Raw genomic sequence first — 27,733 nt, 5'->3', positions numbered from 1 at the left:
GGGTTCGGTGACCCCTCACTAAGGGGGGGGGGGTACTGTTGAGAATTTACCTTTTGGCTCCCTCTAGTGGTTACTAGTGATTTGACTCTGGGTATGTCATTCATCCCTTGTATGCTCACCTGGGTCGTTAGGTCAGGGGTGTTGCTATATAAGCTCCCTGGACCTTCAGTTCAATGCCTGGCAACATTGTAATCAGAGCTAATCTGTTGTGCTCTTGTCTACTGATCCTGGTTCCTGCTAAATGAAGCTAAGTCTGCTTTCTTGCTTTTTGCTATTTGTTTTTGTTTGCATTTTTGTCCAGCTTGTACATAATCTGTATCCTAACCTTGCTGGAAGCTCTAGGGAGGCTGGAGTTCTCCCCCCGGGCCGTTAGACGGTTCGGGGGTTCTTGTATCTCCAGTGTGGAATTTTGTTAGGGTTTTTGTTGACCATATAAGTTATCTTACTACATTCTGCTATTAGTAAGTGGGCCTCTCTTTGCTAAACCTAGTTCATCTCTGTGTTTGTCATTTCCTCTTACCTCACCGTTATTATTTGTGGGGGGCTTGTATCCGACTTTTGGGGTCTATTCTCTGGAGGCAAGAGAGGTCTTTGTTTTCCTCTTCTAGGGGTAGTTAGTCCTCCGGCTGGCGCGAGACATCTAGCGACCAACGTAGGCATGTTCCCCGGCTACTTCTAGTGTTGGCGTTAGGAGTAGTTATATGGTCAACCCAGTTACCACTGCCCTATGAGCTGGATTTTTGTACGTCGCAGACTTACTTGTTCCTCTGAGACCCTCGCCATTGGGGTCATAACACTGACCTCCCACTACAATTGATCACTGTACTGTACTGATGGTGGTTCTGGCACTGCTGTCATGTACTGATGGTGGTTCTGGTGCTGCTTTCATGCACTGACGGTGGTTGTGAACAAGTAGCAATCCATAACGTGCTTCACGCTAAAACTGAAAAATCCTCAAAACTTAGTTTTGAGATTATGAGGAGGATTTTGTTGAGTTTCTGCTCCAAATACTCAGTGTAAATTTGGGTGTATCCACATTGATTTTTGGAGCAGAAACTCTCCAAATCCTTCTCAAATACTCAAAACTTGGTTCTGCTGATATATTCATGTAAAAGCCCCTTTACATTCTTTTGCGGCCCTTTGGATTGGTTCACTATGACCATATGGCCCTAAACTAAAAAATGTTGTGTATCCCTGCCATAGACAATAAATGGAGCGGTGGCGTGCCTGTGGTGCCACCGCTTAAACTAATGGGCCATTTCAGAGCCCCATCACCTTTCTTTTTTACATCCCTAGACTGTACCCCTTCAATGGAGATGTAAGTAGCGACTTTCTCCATCTAACCCTCATCTTGGCATCGAACATCCAGTGGGGAAATATATAGGGTAATCCTACAACACATTTAGATGACTTGCTTTTCACGTCACCAGCAGCTATTTGACATCAGTAAAGTATTGGAGCAAAAACCCAAGGATTCATCGCACCCCCACAACATCCTGAAATACAAAGTGACACATTCTGTTCCATATTTGCTTACGCAGAAAAAAACTGTGAAATGTTTTGCAGAGCGCCTCACGAAGACAGAGAGAAAGGAGAAGTATTCATCACGAAATGTCCACGAAGAGTCATGCAGATGAGAAAATTATTTGCAATTCAAAGTTTCCTCGAAAAGTTATATCAGATGTGACTGCTACCAATTTCCATTATCAGAATAAAGTTACATTTGCAAAACAGATGAAAGAGAAATGTCAATGCAGGGAAAATTGTGAATAAAGTTCTTAAAACGTAACTTCATATATTCTACATTTGTTCTGACACATTATGTTTATACCTACCTTTGCTTTTTAAGGGTCGACCAAACATCTATATGATGGCGCCCGGTTGACTAAAATATCCCCTGGTCTATGGACAGAGAATAAGTCAGAAAGCTGAAGCGGTGAGATATCCCCAGGTGGTTTATATGTTAAATGCTACTCTTAATGGGCACTTGGCCTAATAAGAAGGAAATGTACCAGGTCCCCAACTTGTATATATTGCTGTTAATTTAAGTAGCTCTGATACCACTATAGTTAATTACCCTTATGAATGGTATTGCAGGGACTGGAAAAAAAGGTGTATAAATCCCTGCCAGTGTTCATCTCTAGTGTATACTCATATATGTATAGGAGCAGCTAGGACTTTTTGATATGGTATCAGGGGCGGATTATAATAGGGTCAATCTGGGCGGTAGCCCAGGGCCCAGTGGTTTGGGGGGGCCCTGAGCTACCGCTCAGATTGCCCGCCGCAATCAGGGCATTACTGCCCTGACTGGCGTATGGGCCCGGTGGGCAGAGGGGGCCTGCATCGGGCCCCGTCTCATCTGCTCACCGGGCCCCTACTGGCGCTGTGGCAGTTAAACGCTATTGATGTGTGGGAGCGCGCCCTCACGTCAATAGTTAACAGTCGCCAGCCAACCGGAGGCTGGCAGCTGACGTCAGCCGCAGGTCGCCGGCATCTGACGTCATTGTCAGTCGCCGGCGAGTGCGCGCTGCTGGAGGGAGCTGCTTCGCTGAAGGAGCCCGGACAGGTGAGAACTTTTTCTTTTAAATTGTGAACAGCAATCCGGGGGTCCAAGGCCAGTATGCAGGACACTGGGGGCAGAGATGCTGGACACACTGGGGGCAATATGCTGGAGACACTGGGGCAGAATGCTGGACAAACTGGGGGCAATATGCTGGACACACTGGGGGCAGAGATGCTGGAGCAACTGGAGGCAGAATACTGGACACACTGTGGGCAATATGCTGGAGACATTGGTGCAGGATGCTGGACACACTGGGGGCAATATGCTGGACACCCTGGGGGGCAAGATGCTGGACACACTGGGGCAGAATGCTGGACACACTGGGGGCAATATGCTGGACACACTGGGGGCAATATGCTGGACACACTGGGGCAGAATGCTGGACACACTGGGGGCAATATGCTGGACACACTGGGGGCAATATGCTGGACACACTGGGGCAGAATGCTGGACAAACTGGGGGCAATATGCTGGAGACACTGGGGCAGAATGGACAAACTGGGGCAGAGAAGCTGGAGATACTGGGTCAGATTGCTGGACACGGGGCAATATGCTGGAGACACTGGGTCAGATTGCTTGACACACTGGTGGAAATATGCTGGACACACTGGGGCAGATTGCTGGAGACACTGGGGGCAATATGCTGGAGACACTGGGGCAGATTGCTGGACACACTGGGGGCAATATGCTGGAGACACGGGCAGATTGCTGGACACACTGGGGGCAATATGCTGGAGACACTGGGACAGATTGCTGGAGACACTGGGGCAGAGATGCTGGAGCAACTGGAGGCACAATACTGGACACACTGCAGGCAATATGCTGGAGACATTGGTGCAGGATGCTGGACACACTGGGGGCAATATGCTGGACACCCTGGGGGGCAAATGCTGGACACACTGGGGCAGATTGCTGGACACACTGGGGGCAATATGCTGGAGACACTGGGGCAGATTGCTGGAGACACTGGGGGCAATATGCTGGACACACTGGGGCAGGATGCTGGACACACTGGGGGCAGGATGCTGGACATTGGGGCAGATATGCTGGACACACTGGGGGTAGGATGCTGGACACACTGGGGGCAGAGATGCTGGACATTGGGGGCAGGATGCTGGACACACTGGGGCAGGATGCTGGACACATTGGGGGCAGAGATGCTGGACACACTGGGGGCAGGACTGGAGACAGATGGGGCAGGATTGGAGACATGGGCAGAATGTAGATATGGAGCATTATTGGAGACACGGGGCAGAATGAAAGACATGGGGCAGGATTGGAGACAGATCGTGCAGGATGGATACGATGGGGCAGGATGGGAGATCATATGGGGCAGAATGGATTCTCATGAGGGCAGGATGGGAGAACATATGGCTGGAGCCAGGAATGAGATACACAGGGCCAGGATGGGGGATATTATTATTACCATAGGGGCTAATTAAGGGATATTATTACTGCAGTGATGTATTTTATTTTTTGAAGACACTGTTTTAAATGGGGGGGCGGTCCTGTTACTGTGTAGAGTGACACTATGTCGCCTCTTTTTCTTCATGTGGTGTAATGTAGAAGTTGGGAAAAATTAAGTAATGTGTTCTGTGTTGTGAATTTGGATTCTGGGCTCCCCCGGTGGCTACTGGTGGAATTGAACTGTGTCTTCATCTTCTCTGTTCACCTGTTCCCATCAAGATGTGGGAGTCGCTATATAACCTTGCTGCTCTGTTAGTTGCTTGCCGGTCAACAATGTTATCAGAAGCCTCTCTGTGCTTGTTCCTGCTCCTAGACAACTACTAGATAAGTTGGACTCTTGTCCATGTTTGTTTTTGCATTTTTGTTCCAGTTCACAGCTGTAGTTTCGTTACTGTGTCTGGAAAGCTCTTGTGAACAGGAATTGCCACTCTGGTGTTATGAGTTAATGCCAGAGTTTTAAAGTAATTTCTGGATGGTGTTTTGATAGGGTTTTCAGCTGACCATGAAAGTGTCCTTTCTGTCTTCTGCTATGTAGTAAGTGGACCTCAAATTTGCTAAACCTATTTTCTTACTACGTTTGTTATTTCATCTTAATTCACCGCCAATACATGTGGGGGGCCTCTGTCTCCTTTCGGGGTATTTCTCTAGAGGTGAGCTAGGACTAATATTTTCCTCTGCTAGCATTATTTAGTCCTCCGGCTGGTGCTGGGCATCTAGAATCAACGTAGGCATGCTACCCGGCCACTGCTAGTTGTGTGTTAGGTTTAGTTCATGGTCAGCTCAGTTCCCATCTTCCAAGAGCTAGTTCCTATATATGCTGATGCTATGTTCTCTTGCCATTGAGAACATGACAGTTTGACCGGCCCTCTAAAGGGTTAAAATCCTTGGCTGAGAAAGGAGAGAAATAAGAAGTCTGCTGAGATTTTTTTTTTTTTTTTTCTCCTTCTAATCTTTGAATGGCTCTGTGTCCACCTGTTTGTAATGGATCTTCAGAGTGTAACTGCAGGTTTGAATAATCTCGCCACGAAGGTACAAAATTTGCAAGACTTTGTTTGTCATGCACCTGTATCTGAGCCGAGAATTCCTTTGCCGGAATTTTTCTCGGGGAATAGATCTGGGTTTCAGAATTTTCGAAATAATTGCAAATTATTTTTGTCCCTGAAATTTCGCTCTGCCGGAGATCCTGCACAGCAGGTCAGGATTGTGATTTCCTTGCTCCGGGGCGACCCTCAAGACTGGGCTTTCTCATTGACACCAGGGGATCCTGCGTTGCTCAATGTGGATGCGTTTTTTCTGGCCTTGGGGTTGCTTTATGACGAACCTCATTTGGAGCTTCAGGCAGAAAAAACTTTGATGTCCCTATCTCAGGGGCAAGATGAAGCGGAAATTTACTGCCAAAGATTCCGTAAATGGTCTGTGCTTACTCAGTGGAATGAGTGCGCCCTGGCGGCGACTTTCAGAGAGGGTCTCTCTGATGCCATTAAGGATGTTATGGTGGGGTTCCCTGTGCCTGCGGGTCTGAATGAGTCCATGACAATGGCTATTCAGATCGATAGGCGTTTGCGGGAGCGCAAACCAGTGCACCATCTGGCGGTGTCCACTGAGAAGTCGCCAGAGAGTATGCAGTGTGATAGAATTCTGTCCCGAAGCGAGCGGCAGAATTTTAGACGGAAAAATGGGTTGTGTTTCTATTGTGGTGATTCTACTCATGTTATATCAGCATGCTCTAAGCGCACTAAAAAGCTTGATAAATCTGTTTCCATTTGCACCTTACCGTCTAAGTTTATTCTATCTGTGACCCTGATTTGCTCTTTGTCATCTATTACCACGGACGCCTATGTCGACTCTGGCGCCGCTTTGAGTCTTATGGATTGGTCCTTTGCCAAACGCTGTGGGTATGATTTAGAGCCTTTGGAGACTCCTATTCCTCTGAAGGGGATTGACTCCACCCCATTGGCTAATAATAAACCACAATACTGGACACAAGTAACTATGCGTATTAATCCGGATCACCAGGAGATTATTCGCTTTCTGGTGCTGTATAATCTACATGATGATTTGGTGCTAGGATTGCCTTGGCTGCAATCTCACAACCCAGTCCTCGACTGGAGAGCTATGTCTGTGTTGAGCTGGGGATGTAAGGGGGCTCATGGGGATGTACCTGTGGTTTCCATTTCATCATCTATTCCCTCTGAAATTCCTGAGTTCCTGTCTGACTATCGTGACGTCTTTGAAGAATCCAAGCTTGGTTCGTTACCTCCGCACCGAGAGTGCGATTGTGCCATAGATTTAATCCCGGGTAGTAAATACCCAAAGGGTCGTTTGTTTAATCTGTCTGTGCCTGAACATGCTGCTATGCGAGAATATATAAAGGAGTCCTTGGAAAAGGGACATATTCGTCCATCGTCATCTCCCTTAGGAGCCGGTTTTTTCTTTGTGTCAAAAAAAGACGGCTCTTTGAGACCATGTATCGATTATCGGCTTTTGAACAAAATCACTGTTAAATATCAATACCCATTGCCGTTGCTGACTGATTTGTTTGCTCGCATAAAGGGGGCCAAGTGGTTCTCTAAGATTGACCTTCGTGGGGCGTATAATTTGGTGCGAATCAGGCAGGGGGATGAGTGGAAGACCGCATTTAATACGCCCGAGGGCCACTTTGAGTATTTAGTGATGCCTTTTGGTCTTTTAAATGCTCCGTCAGTTTTCCAGTCCTTTATGCATGATATTTTTCGCGATTATTTGGATAAATTTATGATTGTGTATCTGGATGATATTCTGATTTTTTCGGATGACTGGGACTCTCATGTCCAGCAAGTCAGGAGGGTTTTCCAGGTTTTGCGGTCTAATTCTTTGTGTGTGAAGGGTTCTAAGTGTGTTTTTGGGGTACAGAGGATTTCCTTTTTGGGATATATTTTTTCTCCCTCTTCCATTGAAATGGATCCTGTCAAGGTTCAAGCTATTTGTGATTGGACGCAGCCCTCTTCTCTTAAGAGTCTTCAGAAATTTTTGGGCTTTGCTAACTTTTATCGTCGATTTATTGCTGGTTTTTCAGATATTGCTAAGCCATTGACCGATTTGACTAAGAAGGGTGCTGATGTTGCTGATTGGTCCCCTGACGCTGTGGAGGCCTTTCGGGAGCTTAAGCGCCGTTTTTCCTTTGCCCCTGTGTTGCGTCAGCCTGATGTTGCTCTACCTTTTCAGGTTGAGGTCGACGCTTCTGAGATCGGAGCTGGGGCAGTGTTGTCGCAGAAAAGTTCTGACTGCTCCGTGATGAGGCCTTGTGCCTTCTTTTCCCGTAAATTTTCGTCCGCTGAGCGGAATTATGATGTTGGGAATCGGGAGCTTTTGGCCATGAAGTGGGCTTTTGAGGAGTGGCGCCATTGGCTTGAGGGGGCCAGACATCAGGTGGTGGTATTGACTGACCACAAAAATTTGATTTATCTTGAGACTGCCAGGCGCCTGAATCCTAGACAGGCGCGCTGGTCATTATTTTTCTCTCGGTTTAATTTTGTGGTGTCATACCTACCGGGTTCTAAGAATGTTAAGGCGGATGCCCTTTCTAGGAGTTTTGAGCCTGACTCGCCTGGTAACTCTGAGCCCACAGGTATCCTTAAGGATGGAGTGGTATTGTCAGCCGTTTCTCCAGACCTGCGGCGGGCCTTGCAGGAGTTTCAGGCGGATAGACCGGATCGTTGCCCACCTGATAAACTGTTTGTTCCTGATGATTGGACCAGTAGAGTCATCTCTGAGGTTCATTCTTCTGCGTTGGCAGGTCATCCTGGCATTTTTGGTACCAGGGATTTGGTGGCAAGGTCCTTCTGGTGGCCTTCCCTGTCACGAGATGTGCGAGGCTTTGTGCAGTCTTGTGACGTTTGTGCTCGGGCCAAGCCTTGTTGTTCTCGGGCTAGTGGATTATTGTTGCCCTTGCCTATTCCTAAGAGGCCTTGGACGCACATCTCGATGGATTTTATTTCAGATCTGCCTGTTTCTCAGAAGATGTCTGTCATCTGGGTGGTGTGTGACCGTTTCTCTAAGATGGTCCATTTGGTTCCTCTGCCCAAGTTGCCTTCTTCTTCCGAGTTGGTTCCTCTGTTTTTTCAAAATGTTGTTCGTTTGCATGGTATTCCTGAGAATATCATTTCTGACAGAGGGACCCAATTCGTGTCTAGATTTTGGCGGGCATTCTGTGCTAGGATGGGCATAGATTTATCTTTTTCGTCCGCTTTCCATCCTCAGACGAATGGCCAGACCGAGCGGACTAATCAGACCCTGGAGACATATCTGAGGTGTTTTGTGTCTGCTGACCAGGATGATTGGGTTGCTTTTTTGCCATTGGCAGAGTTCGCTCTCAATAATCGGGCCAGCTCTGCCACTTTGGTGTCCCCGTTTTTCTGTAATTCGGGGTTTCATCCTCGATTTTCCTCTGGTCAGGTGGAATCTTCGGATTGTCCTGGAGTGGATGCTGTGGTGGAGAGATTGCATCAGATCTGGGAGCAGGTGGTGGACAATTTGAGGTTGTCCCAGGAGAAGACTCAGCTTTTTGCCAACCGCCACCGTCGTGTTGGTCCTCGGCTTTGTGTTGGGGACTTGGTGTGGTTGTCTTCTCGTTTTGTCCCTATGAGGGTCTCTTCTCCTAAGTTTAAGCCTCGGTTCATCGGCCCGTATAAGATATTGGAGATTCTTAACCCTGTTTCCTTCCGTTTGGACCTCCCTGCATCCTTTTCTATTCATAACGTTTTTCATCGGTCATTATTGCGCAGGTATGAGGTACCGGTTGTGCCTTCCGTTGAGCCTCCTGCTCCGGTGTTGGTTGAGGGTGAGTTGGAGTACGTTGTGGAGAAAATCTTAGACTCTCGTGTTTCCAGACGGAGACTCCAGCATCTGGTTAAGTGGAAGGGATACGGCCAGGAGGATAATTCTTGGGTGAACGCATCTGATGTTCATGCCTCTGATTTGGTTCGTGCCTTTCATAGGGCCCATCCTGATCGCCCGGGTGGTTCTGGTGAGGGTTCGGTGCCCCCTCCTTGAGGGGGGGGGTACTGTTGTGAATTTGGATTCTGGGCTCCCCCGGTGGCTACTGGTGGAATTGAACTGTGTCTTCATCTTCTCTGTTCACCTGTTCCCATCAAGATGTGGGAGTCGCTATATAACCTTGCTGCTCTGTTAGTTGCTTGCCGGTCAACAATGTTATCAGAAGCCTCTCTGTGCTTGTTCCTGCTCCTAGACAACTACTAGATAAGTTGGACTCTTGTCCATGTTTGTTTTTGCATTTTTGTTCCAGTTCACAGCTGTAGTTTCGTTACTGTGTCTGGAAAGCTCTTGTGAACAGGAATTGCCACTCTGGTGTTATGAGTTAATGCCAGAGTTTTAAAGTAATTTCTGGATGGTGTTTTGATAGGGTTTTCAGCTGACCATGAAAGTGTCCTTTCTGTCTTCTGCTATGTAGTAAGTGGACCTCAAATTTGCTAAACCTATTTTCTTACTACGTTTGTTATTTCATCTTAATTCACCGCCAATACATGTGGGGGGCCTCTGTCTCCTTTCGGGGTATTTCTCTAGAGGTGAGCTAGGACTAATATTTTCCTCTGCTAGCATTATTTAGTCCTCCGGCTGGTGCTGGGCATCTAGAATCAACGTAGGCATGCTACCCGGCCACTGCTAGTTGTGTGTTAGGTTTAGTTCATGGTCAGCTCAGTTCCCATCTTCCAAGAGCTAGTTCCTATATATGCTGATGCTATGTTCTCTTGCCATTGAGAACATGACAGTTCTGCAAGCGGAGCTCGAGATAACTGTGTTATTTCCTGTAGAGACGAGCCCTGGCTGGATGAAGTGATGGCAGTCTGTGCTGGATGAAAGATGAAGGACCTCACCTAGAGGCGTCACTGGTGAGTCAGTGTTACCTATACACTGACACTATACACTGTATACTACGTATATACAGAGGTCATGTGTGTAATGTCTCTGGTGATCACTGTATTACCTCTACACAGACCCTGCATACTAAGTACAGATCTCCTGTGAATACTGGCACTTTTGGTGATAGTATTGTGGTCCTAACTGAAGGGTAAATTGACTAGATCAATGGATGTTTGACAGGTTATAGTTTCACACAGCAACTATTTTTCTGGAATAATCTGGTTCAGGTATAGCATGACCCCGTCTCATGACCCTGTCACATGACCGGGGGGCCCACAGTGTCTGAACAGCTTGGGGCCCTGGCTACCCTTAATCCACCCCTGTATGGTATACTTACCTTTATGATATGGACATTAATCTGAAAGGTACTGCTCTTTATTCTACGTTTTTTGCATATTGATACAGGCCACTGTATGGTGGCTTAACGGAGCCTCGTCCTAATATATGTGATGTCAATTATGTACCCCAATTTGCTCATTTATGTGTTCTGCTGAGCCCTGGGATGGGACCAGGCTACTCTGATTGAAGGTATTCTGTGTATACTATTTCTCTTTGGGTATACTAGTGGGTATTTGCTACACTTTACCGTTTTTATGGTACCGCCCTTTCTTGTGCACTTGCACGTTACTGTTTTGTCTTTTTGTGGGTTTAGTCCTTTTATAAATTACCCAATAAAAGTTAATTTTTAAAATTATCCCAAGTTTCTATTACCTAAAAATAAATAAATAAATAAATAAAAAGGATTTTTGCTGTTAGTGAGATTTAGAGGACCTGATGTCAGCAGAGGAAGGGGACCCCTTCTACCCCTTGTGGCGAGGGCAATAGGAGCCTCACCCGCAGATGATACTTCACTAGATTGGGGGAAGCCACTAATAATATAATGCTCAGAGTACTGAGTAGTTTGTCTCATAGACCCAGAGCAGAGCATGATAGCCTCTCTCTTTCCCCTTCTTCAGCGGAAGGAGTCAGTGTCTCACCAAGTCATAAATGCTGTGCAGCTCCTCTGCGATAAGTCTGAACTAAATTTCTTCCTCACTGTTTATGTCTCATGATATTACGACCACTCTTTCTCAAGTACTGCTTGACCTCTCAGGTTTCAATGTGCCTGCCTTATACCTATTAACATCACCATTTACCATTACACAACTGAATCCAGCCACCTTTTGTTGCCTCTGGAGGAGGTGGTAGTGGTAATTTGGGTGACCTGCTAGTTAAGCCACAAGAGGAACATGACTGTATACAACTAATGTCCCACAGGAAGGTTTCAGTCATGTTACTGATGTCCCACTAGATAGCCCAGACCATGAGCTCTTTGTAGATGGATCACGGTATGGTGTGGATGGCCGGTTCTACAGTGGATATGCTGTTTCCCTCCATGAAACCATAAAAGCAGAACCACTTCCCTCACACATGTTCGTCCAGGAAGCTGAACTCTGAACTCTGTGCCCTACAAGAAGCCTGCAGACATGTTAAAGATCAAACTGCCACCATTTATACAGACAGCTGCTATGCTTTCACAACTATGGACCTATATGAAGAGCTTGAGCTTTCCTCGCAGCGACAGGCAAGCCTATCAATAATGATAAATCCATTCAATGCCTGATGGAGGCCATAATTTTATCTGAGAAAGTTGTCATAGTAAAAGGTAAAGGTGATGCAAAGGATGACTCTACAGCTAACGGCAATCACCTGGCTGACCAGACTCAATCATCTGCTGCTAACCAACCAAGAAACAACCCTGCCGTGAGTGGCAGCTGCACAAGTGGCCTCCACCACGGACCCACCTGTGTCCTACGACCTTCTCCAGAAGCTACAACAACAGGCTGGTGTTGAAGAATTTGCCAGATAGCAAGAGAAGGGAGCTGTGCAGTCACCAGGACTGTGGCACGTGGGGGCAAAGTTTTCCTTCCACGAGTTCTGTATCCTATGATGGCTCAAGTCACCCAAGGCAATACCCACCAATCAAAGACAGTAATGACAGACCTTGTCCACCGAGATTGGTATGCTCATGGGTTCAGTGTTGCTGCAGCCAAACACATTCATGGGTCTGACCTGTGCACTCAACGTGGGACACACCACCAAGACATCTATGAGACACAGCGAGGCCCCTGGACCCATTCAAGCACCTTCAGAAAGCCTATATTCAACTTAGCAAGGATGTAGTTGTGTGTGAACCTCTTCTCAAGATGAATAGAAGCCTACTCTGTGTGTCAAGCCACTGCCAAGGGACTAATCTCAGAAGTTGCCTGCAGACACGGGGTGCCTGAGACCATAGGGAATGAAAGAGGAACCCACTTTACCAGAGAGGTGATGCAGGAAATAATGTCTGCCCTGGAAGTCAAATAGGCCTTTCATGCTGTGTACCATCCACGAAGTAGCGGTAGAGTAGAGAGATTGAATGGGACCCTGAAACTGAAAATCCTGAAAGCCATGGTTCAAAAGGGCAGACAATGCACAGAGTGCTTGCTCCTTGCACTCTTCTCAATCAGGTATACTCCCAACAAAAAGACAGGACTCATCCCATATAAGGTGTGATTTGGGTCATCCCCTAAGCTAGGTTTGTATTTTCCACAGCAGCTCCAGATGCAACATGATAGGCTGTCTTCTTATGTTATTGCACTTACAAAATGCTTGTCTAACATATATTCTCAAGTTTACTATTCTCTTTCAGATCCAGATTCTATTCTGCAGCCCGGACACTGGGTGGTGGTCAAAAGACAAGTTAAGAGAGCCCTCGAGCCTTAATTTGATGGACCCTTCCAAGTTCTGCTAACAATGGAGATGGACCTAAAGCTGGAGGAAAAGCCCATCTGGATCCATTCCTCACACTGCAGGAAGACAGCTGAAACGAGAAAGCCACCGAATGATGTGCATGCACACACTGTGCCTTATCCTTTTTGCTTTGAAGAATGGGGAGAGAGTTACCACTTTCTAGTTTAATACCTCAGACACTGTAGTCAGTTATAAGTTTGACCCGTGTAAGGCCGGGTTCACATTAGCGTTTCTGTACGCAGTGTATGATCCTCATAGATCCTCATGCGTGATGTGTACAAATCTTTAACATGGTGTATGCAGGGACATGCTTTTGCATGCGGATGCATACGCATGCGTCGTTTCGCAGTGTGCGGCAGTTTCCGGAGAACACAACATGTTGCATTTTTTCAGGCGTCAAGTATTGCACAATTATGCGCAGGAGGGTGATTGCGGATAAGTGCGTAAAAAAACGCATTGTTGTCTATGCAAAACGCATTGGTACGCAAGGACATGCGCATGTCCAGGAAATGAAATCACCAACTCCATCATGTGCATAAAAAAAGCAAACACATACCAAAATGCATTTAAACGCATGCATATGACGCATTTTTTTTGTGTCATGTGTAAGATGATGCAGAGTCGTAAGCATGCGTTTTTGGCATGCGTTTGCGTATGCAGATGATATGCTGTGCACACTAATGTGAACCTAGCCTAACATGGTCTCCTGCCCTAGGGTGGAGTGGTATCATGGGAACATCTACTCACCCAAATGTACTGTATATATGTGTCACCACCGCCAACACTAACTATGGAGCTGATTGTGAGTCCTGGAACATGGTGGGGTGGAATACTGGTGAAGACTGGGCCTGTGAACCTTCCATAGTCTGATAAAAGACTGGCAGCAAATGTAGAAGCCTCCTTACTAGAATGACTCTGTTACAACCAGAATACGTGTCCAAATGTTGTACAGTAGGGTCCTGTCTTACTTGTAATTCTGACAACTGTATTCCCTTAACCAGTATTTCACAAACTCCAGTCCTCACAGACCCCAACAGGTCATGTTTTCTGGATCTCCATAGTGCTGCACAAGTGAGAGAACTCCTGATACTTCCATCACCTGTGCAATACTAAGGAAATCCTGAAAACATGACCTGTTGGGGTCCGTGAGGACTGGAGTTTTGGAAACAATGAGCTAGACGATAGAGAACTCCTCTGTTATGGATGCAGGGCTATATGTGATAGGCATAAATATTCCGGGGTGCACTGACCGATTAGGACACTTATCTTAAGGATATCAGGGACCGACCTATTCTAAATGAAACTGAGACACTACAACCTAATACTTCCAAAGACTCATTCCTTGTGCCCTTCCTCATAAACACTATTGGCAAATGGAGTTAGACTCTATCCCGGGAATTACATATGTTTCGAGAGATTATAGGGTACCATTGACCTAAAGCACTTAGGTTCCTTGTACTGCAGTCCCACCACTAACTTGGTACAAGGCCCTGCCCTCCTGAATCAGATGGTAGCTAGGGCTGACTTGTGGTGGATGTGTGGAAATGGTGACTTTTACCAATATTGGCAGTGGGATGAGGTGGCACATGCATTATCGTTAAATTCCTGATACCACTCCAGATTGTGACTCCAAACACACACAAGCGGGACATCAGTATTCCTACACTTTTTGACCCTCACATGTACATTAATGCTATTGGAGTCCCAAGTGGAGTACCAGACAAGTTCAAAGCCGGAGATCAAGTAGCAGTGGGATTAGAATCACTATTCCCCATCATTGCAGCAATTAAAAATGTGTACTAGATAAATTATATCTACCATAACCATCTATTGGATGCCAACTCTGACCAGCACGTAAATGTGGCACCTGTATAGTTTCCTTGCGTGTTGTGGCCCGTGTGCATGTGTGTGTCATCTGATGGTGTGAAAGGCAGACCGATCCGGAGAAGCGGTGTAGGAATACTATTAGGGGAGGAGAATGTATCTGGGGGAGTCTGTAGATGGGCAAGTTGGCTGGAACAGCTACCTACTACCACAAGAGAAGGGAATTGTGAGACCAAGATTTATATTTATCTATCCTGACACTATTGTGGATATTCTACGTACATTCTCTACTGCTTTCCAAGATGGAGTTTGTGCGAGTATGTGTGTGTGTGATAACAGAGGTCCCTCAGGAATGTCTTTGTCTAACGGACATAGAGGAAACATGGGAAAGTTGGATAAACAAATCCTAAGAAGAGTTAACACACCTAACTTTTCAGCTGGGTGTAGAGAGTATCACCTTTACCAGTGAGATGTATGTGTGCTAATGCCATCACATATTTAGAGATAAGCTGAGCCAATTACATTGTTACAATGCAGGAATACTATTAACCTATATAAGATGATGTTATGAGTTAATAAAGTGAGATCTGCTTTGATTGTTAAGGTATTAGAGTGGCTCTTCTGTGCATGTATTTGAATTTTACAATTTAATTTGGAACAGGCACAACATCTCAAATTTGGATCCATGCTGCACTATTCAGGAGCAACCATCTGAGCATTACACGGTGAGGCTTGTTTTTTGTGCTTTTCCTCAACATGCTAAAATAGTACGGTAATTTCTAGTCTTTTTTTTGCCATTTTAAATGTTTTTAATGAGTTTTTCTCCTGTTGCTCAATTTTCTTTAATTGTATAATAAAAGTTAAATTTTTGGATGTGCCAGGATTTTTGTGGATGTATCTTTTTTGTCTTTTTCGTCCATGCTTACTTGTTCCATGCACAACAGTAAACGTGACCCTAATACAAGATGGCCGTGATGACATCCCATCGACAGGACAGAGCTAAGTGGTCTGTAGATCTTGTTATGGGTGGACATGATATACGGTGGTCAAGGCTGGATCTCAATTTAATCCACTGGTATAGTGACCACACTGAAGAAGATGGGTAAGGAGGCACTTTTAAAAATGTAAGTAAAGTACAAAATGTTTGTTTTTCGGCGGTTAGGCTTTGACGTTAAAGAAAAAGTTTATTCCTGAAAACGCCCTTTTAGCTTAGTTTTTAACTTGTAATGAACAACTATTTATAGATTTAAGAAAAAAAGAAAAAGCTGACCCTGAAGATTTAAGCGGAAAGGATGAAACATGAAATTGAGGAAGCTGGAACTACGTAGAACACTTGTGCGTTACAAAAATACATGGACTGACCTTTAGTTCTTGATCTACATCAATAAGCATCGAGCTTTACAAGGAACATCTCTGTTTCTGGAGGACCCGGTCCATCCATTAATTACATGGACAATAAGTGTTTTGAATATAAACTGTGTAATGCTTCTTTTCCCCAGTAGAGTCACTGCCATCAGATTACATCTGATCACTTGGGAAACCCAAGAGTGGGACCACTCCTAATCAGCTTAGTGACGAGTGATCACCCATTGAGTGCCAGGTACTGTATTTCCAGTGCAGAGCAACATCGCTGAGGACCCCAAAGCTGCACCCAGTACTCTGCACTAAATTCATAGACATTAGTATGGAGTTGTGCCTTTGCAGCTATAAGAGCTTCCACTCTTTTGGAAAGACTATCTGAGAGACTTTGGAGGTGTTTATGGCAATTTGTTGCCCATTCATCAAAAAGAACATTTGTGAAGTCAGACACTGATGTTGGAGAGAGGTTGGGCTCACAATCTCCATTTTAGTTCATTCCAAATATGTTGGATGGGGTTAAGGTTGGGGCTCTGTGTGACCAGTCACTTTCTTCCACCAAACTCCACCAACCATGTATTTTATGATGCTTGTGCACTGGACAAAATCATGGGGATCAAAAAAGGGCCTTCCCCAAACTGTTCCCACAAAGCTGGAAGCTACAATTGTCCAAAATGTTTTGTATGCTTTTTCTAAATTCATTTTTCTAAATGCATGGTGCCTACAGTGAAACATGGTGGTGGCAGTATCCTTATGTAAGTCTACATAAATGCTGCTGGTGTCATAAATCTACATATCATTGATGGTCTCATGAATTCACAGATATACAGCTCTGTAATGAAAGAGAAAATGCTCCCATCACGCGTGTTCTGGGTAGACCTGCACTTTTCCAACATGACAATTATCCAAAACACACATCTAAGACCACTGTTGCATTTGTGAAGAAGAACAGGGTGAAATTGATTAATTGTCCAAGTGTCTCCTGATCAGAGTTCCCCATAGGTGTTCTGTATGTTCAGAAGAGACAAGTTGTCATCACTCTCCATCCAGCATCCAGGCTTCAAAAGAGGTTGTTCTTGAAGAATGGAAAAAGAAAGATGTTGCAATATGTCACCATTTTGGGCTTCCCACGCCAAGAAGACTTCGTGCTGTCCTTAATAATCATGGAGTCCAAATAAATTACTAGATTTTTTTGCTAGTAGTTTTTTTAAGTGGGGTGTATTCATTTTTGCATCAATTAATTTGAATATATTGAAGCTTTTGTAATGAAAGTTATATTATTAACCTTACTTTCATATTCTGGTTTAAAAAAAATATTCAATGAAACTCTGGCTCATTGAAATTTTGGAACCTGTTCTTGTGTTCTGTCCCCTTATTATAAGGCAAGATTTCCTTCACCTAGGACAAAAATCCAGGGTTCTGCCCTAGCCATGTATCTACATGACCAGGTCAAGGCTCCCAATAGCACCCGGCACATCCTCTGAAGTTCTATACAGAGATGAGCGAACCTTTTAAGGTTCGATTAGGATCGGCGAATAAATGAATTCAATGGTAAGCAAAACCAAACACGTAGAAAACACCATCGGGGGGCCCAAAAACTGCAAAAATAGCTCAAATTAGGGGCAGACACAAGGAAAAGTGGCATCAATTGACTCAGAGTACAAATAGTATAATTGTGCAGCATGGATGTATGGGACAGGGCCTTTGTTAACTATGTAAATAATTAATGAAGATATACAATATAATGTATTATGACATCCCGAGCCACACCTGTGTTCATTTAGAATTCTTCTGTGGACTTTGACACGTTTGCTCCACCATGTACTGCTTTTGCTAAGAAAGGTTAAATAATGATTATTGCTTAGCTACAAAATAGAACAATAAAAGGCAATGACTATTGATTAAACCCCTCCTCAAGAAGGAGAAATTATATATACTGTATTGGTGACTGACACTCTTCAGTCATTAGTGGTTATTTCTCCGTGTACACGTACATATCTATTTGATATATTGAGTCTGAACTAAACACTTGGACCAGCATTTCTAGCTGAAACTTTGATCAGAAACAGGTGGATGAGTGACAGGTGTAGCCCTGGTGCTCTGAGAGACCTGCCAAATTCAGGCAACACATGAAGAAACCCAACTTGGAATCCAAGCATTTCCAAAAAGTTAGGGTCAAACACCAGGAAAAGTGTCATCGACTGACCCACAGTAGAAATTTTATAATGGCACAGCAGCAGGCAGCCATGGGTCATGCATGAGGTGTCAGGGTTTGGCCCAGCATTTAGAGCTTTGAATTAAAGTTAAAATTAAGAGGTGGGTGACGGACTAGGGTAGGCGTGCTGTGCTGGGAGCCCTGCCAAATTCAGGCAACACACATGAACGAGACCCAACTTGGAGTCCAAACATTTAGAAAAATTAGGGGCAGATACTCGGAAAAGTGGCATCAATTGACCCACAGTAGAAATTTTATAATGGCACAGAAAGGATGGATGGGACAGGGCCTGGTCCAGGATTTCTAGCTTACAAAATTGATCAGTAAGAGGTGGATGAATGACAGGTATAGGCCTGGTGCTCTGAGACCCCTTCCATTACAGGCAACCCACCAGATGGAGACAACTTGGAGCCTCCTCATTTCAGAACATTATCTACAAGGCGCACTGCTGTGTGGCTGCCAAAGAAAGGGAGTCGAGTAGCCCCATCCAGTAACAGAAGTTGTCAGTTGTCTTTGGATAGGATAAGCCAGTGTTTGCTCAATAGAGCTTTCAGTAACATTACCACCTACCCCACGTATACCTTAACCCCTTCCCGACATTTGACGTACTATCCCGTCGAGGTGGGGTGGGCCCCCATGACCGCCGACTGGATAGTACGTCATACGCGATCGGCCGCGCTCACGGGGGGAGCGCGGCCGATCGCGGCCGGGTGTCGGCTGCATATCGCAGCTGACATCCGGCACTATGTGCCAGGAGCGGTCACGGACCGCCCCCGGCACATTAACCCCCGGCACACCGCGATCAAACATGATCGCGGTGTACCGGCGGTACAGGGAAGCATCGCGCAGGGAGGGGGCTCCCTGCGGGCTTCCCTGAGACGATCGGTACAAGGTGATGTACTCACCTCGTACCGAACGTCTTCTCCCTGCAGGCCCCGGATCCAAAATGGCCGAGGGGCTGTATCCGGGTCCTGCAGGGAGCACTTCCGGGTCGGAGCAGGCTGCAGATGAAAGCTGCAGCCTGCTCCGATGAAAGTATGATCGCGGATCTGATAGAGTGCTGTGCACACTATCAGATCTGCGATCTGTGATGTCCCCCCCTGGGACAAAGTAAAAAAGTAAAAAAAAAAATTTCCACATGTGTAAAAAAAAATAAAAAAAATTCCTAAATAAATAATAATTAAAAAAAAAATATTATTCCCATAAATACATTTCTTTATCTAAAAAAAACAAACAAAAACAATAAAAGTACACATATTTAGTATCGCCGCGTCCGTAACGACCCAACCTATAAAACTGGCCCACTAGTTAACCCCCCTTCAGTAAACACCGTAAGAAAAAAAAAAAAAAAACGAGGCAAAAAACAACGCTTTATTACCATACCGCCGAACAAAAAGTGGAATAACACGCGATCAAAAAGACGGATATAAATAACCATGTTACCGCTGAAAGCGTCATCTTGTCCCGCAAAAAACGAGCCGCCATACAGCATCATCAGCAAAAAAATAAAAAAGTTATAGTCCTCAGAATAAAGCGATGCCAAAATAATTATTTTTTCTATAAAATAGTTTTTATCGTATAAAAGCGTCAAAACATAAAAAAATGATATAAATGAGGTATCGCTGTAATCGTACTGACCCGACGAATAAAACTGCTTTATCAATTTTACCAAGCGCAGAACGGTATAAACGCCTCACCCAAAAGAAATTCATGAATAGCTGGTTTTTGGTTATTCTGCCTCACAAAAATCGGAATAAAAAGTGATAAAAAATGGTCACGTGTCCGAAAATGTTACCAATAAAAACGTCAACTCGTCCCGCAAAAAACAAGACCTCACATGACTCTGTGGACCAAAATGTGGAAAAATTATAGGTCTCAAAATGTGGAGACGCAAAAACTTTTTTGCTATAAAAAGCGTCTTTTAGTCTGGTTTCACACTTGCGTTTTTATCTGCATGCGTTTTTTTAAAAAACCACATGTGTGAAAAAATGCATGTAAACGCGGTAAAACGCATGCGTTTTTATAGAAAAACACAAGAAAACAAGAAAAAAACAAAAAACCCTAACCTTACCCCTAACCCTACCCCTAACCTGAAATACGTGGCACTGAAATACGTGGCACTGAAATATACGTTTATATACGTATATACGTATATAAGTGCCACGATATTTCAGTGGCCACGTATATAAGTGCCACGTATTTAAGTGCCACGTATTTAAGTGCCACGTATTTAAGTGCCACGTATTTAAGTGCCACGTATTTAAGTGCCACGTATTTCAGTGCCACGTATTTCAGTGCCACGTATTTTTCAGTGCCTGAAATACGTGGCACTGAAATACGTGGCACTGAAATACGTGGCACTGAAATATCGTGGCACTGAAATATCGTGGCACTGAAATATCGTGGCACTGAAGTATTTACGTGCCACGTATTTTTCAGTGCCTGAAATACGTGGCACTGAAATACGTGGCACTAAAATACGTGGCACTAAAATACGTGGCACTGAAATATCGTGGCACTGAAATACGTGGCACTGAAATACGTGGCACTTAAATACGTGGCACTTAAATACGTGGCTCTTAAATACGTGGCACTTATATACGTGGCACTTATATACGTGGCACTTATGACTGTCAGAAAATGTTCAGTAAACAGTTAGGGGTGAGGTTAGGGGTAGGGTTTCAGGTAGAATTGGGGAGTTTCCACTGTTCAGGCACATCAGGGGCTCTCCAAACGCGACATGGCGTCCAATCTCAATTCCAGCCAATTCTGCGTTGAAAAAGTAACACAGTGCTCCTTCCCTTCCGAGCTCTCCCGTGCGTCCAAAAAGGGGTTTACCCCAACATATGGGGTATCAGCGTACTAGGGACAAATTGAACAACAACTTCTGGGGTCCAAGTTCTCTTGTTATCCTTGGGAAAATAAAAATTTGGGGGGCTAAAAATCATTTTTGTGGGAAAAAAAATATGTTTTATTTTCACGGCTCTGCGTTGTAAACTGTAGTGAAACACTTGGGGGTTCAAAGTTCTCACAACACATCTAGATAAGTTCCTTGGGAGGTCTAGTTTCCAATATGGGGTCACTTGTGGGGGGTTTGTACTATTTGGGTACATCAGGGGCTCTGCAAATGCAACGTGACGCCTGCAGACCAATCCATTTAAGTCTGCATTCCAAATGGCGCTCCTTCCCTTCCGAGCTCTGTCATGCGCCCAAACAGTGGTTCCCCCCCACATAGGGGGTATCAGCATACTCAGGACAAATTGGACAACAACTTTTAGGGTCCAATTTATCCTGATACCCTTGTGAAAATACAAAACTGGGGGCTAAAAAATCATTTTTGTGAAAAAAAAAAAATTTTTATTTTCACGGCTCTGCGTTATAAACTGTAGTGAAACACTTGGGGGTTCAAAGTTCTCACAACACATCTAGATAAGTTCCTTGGGGGGTCTAGTTTCCAATATGGGGTCACTTGTGGGGGGTTTGTACTGTTTGGGTACATCAGGGGCTCTGCAAATGCAACGTGACGCCTGCAGACCAATCCATTTAAGTCTGCATTCCAAATGGCGCTCCTTCCCTTCCGAGCTCTGTCATGCGCCCAAACAGTGGTTCCCCCCCACATAGGGGGTATCAGCATACTCAGGACAAATTGGACAACAACTTTTAGGGTCCAATTTATCCTGATACCCTTGTGAAAATACAAAACCGGGGGCTAAAAAATCATTTTTGTGAAAAAAAAAAATAATTTTTATTTTCACGGCTCTGCGTTATAAACTGTAGTGAAACATTTGGGGGTTCAAAGCTCTCAAAACACATCTAGATAAGTTCCTTAGGGGGTGTACTTTCCAAAATGGTGTCACTTGTGGGGGGGTTTAATGTTTAGGCACATCAGGGGCTCTCCAAACGCAACATGGCATCCCATCTTAATTCCAGTCAATTTTGCATTGAAAAGTAAAATAGCGCTTCTTCCCTTCTGAGCTCTGCTATGCGCCCAAACAATGGTTTACACCCACATATGGGGTATCGTCGTACTCAGGACAAATTGCACAACAACTTTTGTGGTCTAATTTCTTCTCTTACCCTTGGGGAAATAAAAAAATGGGGGTGAAAAGATCATTTTTGTGAAAAAATATGATTTTTTATTTTTACGGCTCTGCATTATAAACTTCTGTGAAGCACTTGTTGGGTCAAAGTGCTCAACACACATCTAGATAAGTTCCTTAAGGGGTCTACTTTCCAAAATGGTGTCACTCGTGGGGGGTTTCAATGTTTAGGCACATTAGGGGCTCTCCAAACGCAACATGACGTCCTATCTCAATTCCAGTCAATTTTGCATTGAAAAGTCAAATGGCGCTTCTTCCCTTCTGAGCTCTGCCCTGCGCCCAAACAATGGTTTACACCCACATATGGGGTATCAGTGTACTCAGGACAAATTGCACAACAATTTTTGGGGTCCAATTTCTTCTCTTACCCTTGGGAAAATAAAAAATTGGGGGTGAAAAGATCATTTTTGTGAAAAAATATGATTTTTTATTTATACGGCTCTGCATTATAAACTTCTGTAAAGCACTTGTTGGGTCAAAGTGCTCACCACACATCTAGATAAGTTCCTTAGGGGGTCTACTTTCCAAAATGGTGTCACTTGTTAGGGGTTTCAATGTTTAGGCACATCAAGGGCTCTCTAAATGCAACATGGCGTCCCATCTCAATTCCAGTCAATTTTGCATTGAAAAGTCAAATGGCGCTCCTTCCCTTCCGAGCTCTGCCCTGCGCCCAAACAATGGTTTACACCCACATATGGGGTATCAGCGTACTCAGGACAAATTGCACAACAATTTTTGGGGTCCAATTTCTTCTCTCACCCTTGGGAAAATAAAAAATTGGGGGTGAAAAGATCATTTTTGTGAAAAAATATGATTTTTTATTTTTACGGCTCTGCATTATAAACTTCTGTAAAGCACTTGTTGGGTCAAAGTGCTCACCACACATCTAGATAAGTTCCTTAGGGGGTCTACTTTCCAAAATGGTGTCACTTGTTAGGGGTTTCAATGTTTAGGCACATCAGGGGCTCTCCAAATGCAACATGGCGTCCCATCTCAATTCCAGTCAATTTTGCATTGAAAAGTCAAATGGCGCTCCTTTGCTTCCAAGCTCTGCCATGCGCCCAAACTGTGGTTTACCCCCACATATGGGGTATCAGCGTACTCAGGACAAATTGCACAACAACTTTTGGGGTCTATTTTCTCCTGTTACCCTTGGTAAAATAAAACAAATTGGAGCTGAAATAAATTTTGTGTGAAAAAAAGTTAAATGTTCATTTTTATTTAAACATTCCAAAAATTCCTGTGAAACACCTGAAGGGTTAATAAACTTCTTGAAAGTGGGTTTGAGTACCTTGAGGGGTGCAGTTTTTAGAATGGTGTCACACTTGGGTATTTTCTATCATATAGACCCGTCAAAATGACTTCAAATGAGATGTGGTCCCTAAAAAAAAATGGTGTTGTAAAAATGAGAAATTGCTGGTCAACTTTTAACCCTTATAACTCCGTCACAAAAAAAAATTTTGGTTCCAAAATTGTGCTGATGTAAAGTAGACATGTGGGAAATGTTATTTATTAAGTATTTTGTGTGACATATGTCTGTGATTTAAGGGCATAAAAATTCAAAGTTGGAAAATTGCGAAATTTTCAAAATTTTCGCCAAATATTCGTTTTTTTCACAAATAAACGCAAGTTATATCGAAGAAATTTTACCACTAACATGAAGTACAATATGTCACGAGAAAACAATGTCAGAATCGCCAAGATCCGTTGAAGCGTTCCAGAGTTATAACCTCATAAAGGGACAGTGGTCAGAATTGTAAAAATTGGCCCGGTCATTAACGTGCAAACCACCCTTGGTGGTGAAGGGGTTAAACGCCAAGCCTATTCCCTCTTCCACCACAAACTCGCTTTTACCCCACTTATGTTGGATGTACCCTTCCCTTCTTTTCACTGGCTATTTCAAAACTCTTGGCCCAGACCTATCAGTCACCTGTCAGTAAATTAACAACCACTATTAATTTGCTGAGCTAATGTGCCTGGACCACAGAATTAGTACAAATTATTTATATGCTGAAATGTGGACTGGTGTCTGGACCACACCATTAGCACATAGGATTTATATGCTGAAATGTGAACTGGTGTTTGGACCACACCATTAGCACAAAGTATTTATATGCTGAAACGTGGACTGGTGGCTGGACCACACCATTAGCACATTTTTTTTTATTATTAACAGTCCGCCGCTCCTCTGACCTCTCCCCACCCCCTCTCCTTATCAAACATGTCTCCCCTGCTCATCATACAGCACCACTATCGTAGCCTAACAAAAGCATTGGTGGAAACTTGATCATTTACCAAATTTTGGCTGAATTTTGCCAATTTGCGTGGGAATTGGACCACAAAACCGAATGTGCAACATTCGTGCTGAATTTGAGATTAGCGAACGTTTTCTGAACAAATTTGCTCATCTCTAGTCCTATAAGCTCTGCCCCAGCTTATGTTCATGTTACTAATTTATTTTAACTTACTTATATCTTATTCCGTAGCGTTTTACAGACATTATCATCACTGTCCCCATTGGGGCTCACAATCTCCATCCCCTATCGGTATGTCTTTGGAATGTGGGAGGAAACTGGAGAATCCTGAGGAAACCAACACAAACATGGGGAAAACATACAAACTCCTTGCAGATGTTCTCCATGGTGGGATTTGAACCCAGAACCCCAGTGCTGCAAAGCAACAGTGTTAACTAGTGAGCCACCATGCTGCCCAACAACAAATCAACTGTGCTAACTACTGCCCAGATCATAAATCATCTATGATGTTCTCCGTTCTACACATCCATCCCTCCCTTATTTTTATACAATTACTTATGAACCTTGCAGGTTTCCAAAAAGATGACGTAGAGTAAGAACACAGTGTTATAGTCACGTAACACGGGGGCTTGTACAATGTCCGAGAAGTGATGTAATATATCCTGCAGTGATGTCTCCACCGCAGAACCTCTATAAAAGAGGAAATGGTATTATTTTCTTATTAGAGAGCCGTCACGGGACACTTACTGGCTTCGCTCCTGGTAAGCATGATTGAATATGTCTGAGAGTTTAGGAAACATATCATGAATAGATAGTAAGATAGCGATGTATGAATTATATGCGTAGGTTGCTAGAAGTTGTAAAAAAGGCTAATTCTTTGACCAAACTCATACAATGCATTACTAGTTTGAAGTCAGTGTAGTATATATAGTCTATGAAAGGTATACAGCTTTCTTACAATGTACAGAAGATATATATATAGATATATACACCATATTAGTAATAATACTGAATTTGCAAATCACTGCCCAAGACTGTGTTCAAACTTAGTGTAAATGCAGCGTTTTCTTCCCTGCTGCTTTTTATCTGCACAATTTCTGTAGGTGTCTGCACCAAAATATGTAGCATCAATCTTCTCTGGTTACTGTGATTTTTTTAAAAGCATTTTCTCCTTTATTTCATGTGTTTTTGTTTCAGACGTTAAGCATTGTTTAATTTGTTTTTTAGTACAGTAAAGCTTTGTTTCTGCACTTACAAATGCAACTGCCTTTTACATACATGCATAACCTATAGAGGAAGAAAAAAGAACTGCGTAAGGCTAGGTTCCCATTGTGAAATTAACGCCGTGCAACGAGTCCGTTAGCGCTCCCATTGCCAGCAATGTTAAAGCGCATTGCTAGCGCGTGTCATTTTCGGGGATCTGCGCTAGCGGGGACGTTTAACGCGACCCCTTAAAAGACATTGCGTTAGCGCAATCCGCTAGCGCTTAGCGCTAAACGGATTGCCCTAACGCAATCTGAACCTAGCCTAAGGCTACGTTCCCACCATGAGTTTTTGGTGATTTTTTTACGCTGCATATTTTTTTTACCCTCTTAGTGACAGCAAAATTTTTGAAATCTGACCAGTGTCACTTTATGAGGTAATAACTCTGGAAGGCTTCAACAAATATCTCAGTGATTTTGAGAATGTTTTTTCGTGACATATTGTATTTTATGATAATGGTAAACTGATGTCGATATTTTCTGCGTTTATTTATACAAATATCAGAAATTTTACAAAAATTTCAAAAGATTTGCAATTTTCAAACTTTGAATGATTCTCCCTTTAATCCAGATCTTCATACCACACAAAAACATTAATAAATAACATTTCCCTCATGTCTGCTTTACATCAGCTCCATTTGTAAAATGTTGTTTTATTTTGTTCGCATTTTCGAAGGTTTAAAAATGTAGCAGTCATTTATCATTTTTTAACCACTTCATGACCGAAGCTTTTTTCGGTTTTGCGTTTTCGCTCCCCTCCTTCCCAGAGCCATAACTTTTTTATTTTTCCGTCAATATGGCCATGTGAGGGCTTGTTTTTTGTGGGACGAATTATACTTTTGAAAGACAATATTGTTTTTAGCATGTTGTATACTTAAAAATGGGAAAAAAAAATTCCAAGTGTGGTGAAATTGCAACAAAAGTGCAATCCCACACTTGTTTTTTGTTTGGCTTTTTTGCTAGGTTCACTAAATGCTAAAACTTTTGATCTCCCCGAGGTCATTCATCCTTATGTTTATAAATGCTAAAACTGACCTGCCATTATGATTCTCCAGGTCATTACGAGTTCATAGACACCAAACATGTCTAGGTTATTTTTTATGTAAGTGGTGGAAAAAAATTCCAAAGTTTGCTAAAAAAATTTTAAAAAAAATTGCGCAATTTTCCAATACTCGCAGCGTCTCCATTTTTCATGATCTGGGGTCGGGTGAGGGCTTATTTTTTGCCTGCTGAGCTGACGTTTTTAATGATGCCCCATTTGTGCAGATACATTCTTTTGATCGCCCGTTATTGCATTTTAATGCAATGTCACGGCGACCAAAAAAGTAATTCTGAAGTTTCGATTTTTTTCTCGCTGCGCCGCTTAGCGATCAGGTTAATCCTTTTTTTTTTATTGATAGATCGGGCGATTCTGAACGTGGTGATACAAAATAAGTGTAGGTTTGTTTTTATTTTTATTGTTTTATTTTGAATGGGGCGAAAGGGGGGTGATTTGATCTCATGTTTTTTTTATTTTTTTCATATTTTTAAGCACATTTTTTTTTACTTTTGCCATGCTTCAATAGTCTCCATGGGAGGCTAGAAGTTGCCACAACTCGACTGCCTCTGCTACATAGAGGCGATGCTCAGATCGTCCCTATGTAGTAGAATTACAGCATTGCTATGAGCGCTGACCACAGGGTGGCACTCACAGCAATCTGGCATCGACAATCATAGAAGTCTGAAGGAGACCATTGGTTGTCATGCCGACGCACTGCTGACCCCCGATCATGTGACGGGGGGTCTGCAGTGCGCTGTTGAAAACAGCTGACATGTCGCGGCTTTGAGGTCGGCTTCTGCAGCAGCCCAGCTCAAAGCGGGGCTTCTGACATTGGACGTACTATCCCTTCCGACGTCAGAAAAGGGTTAAAGGAAATGTACAAAACTTATTTTTTTTAGGGACCTAAAAAGGGGTTAAACAACTTTAGTCAGTACCAACACAAATCATGGCAGATGCAGCA

At 43.7% G+C, this 27,733-nt stretch overlaps 1 protein-coding gene across 7 annotated transcripts in view; it reads left to right on the top strand.

Annotated features, from left to right (window-relative positions):
* Window positions 1-27,733, top strand: part of LOC143805816 (C5a anaphylatoxin chemotactic receptor 1-like) — a 53,904-nt gene that overhangs the window by 22,853 nt on the left and 3,318 nt on the right. Inside the window, exons 1-3 of one of the 7 annotated variants that reach the window (XR_013221336.1) lie at window positions 13,846-15,270; window positions 15,490-15,647; window positions 15,790-17,117. The exons of 1 other annotated variant lie outside the window; for it this stretch is intronic. The gene's annotated coding sequence lies outside the window, so the exon portion shown is untranslated. Of the gene's footprint in view, window positions 1-13,845; window positions 15,271-15,489; window positions 15,670-15,789; window positions 17,118-17,283; window positions 17,453-25,194; window positions 25,233-27,733 lie in introns of those variants that run through there. 5 more of the 7 variants (XR_013221335.1, XM_077285507.1, XM_077285508.1 and 2 more) reach the window with 5 other exon arrangements.

The sequence above is a fragment of the Ranitomeya variabilis genome, chromosome 2, assembly GCF_051348905.1.
Source record: "Ranitomeya variabilis isolate aRanVar5 chromosome 2, aRanVar5.hap1, whole genome shotgun sequence".
NCBI classification, from domain to species: Eukaryota; Metazoa; Chordata; class Amphibia; order Anura; family Dendrobatidae; genus Ranitomeya; species Ranitomeya variabilis.
Note: the sequence above shows the minus strand (reverse complement) of the source record. Positions and strands in the feature narration are given on the sequence as shown.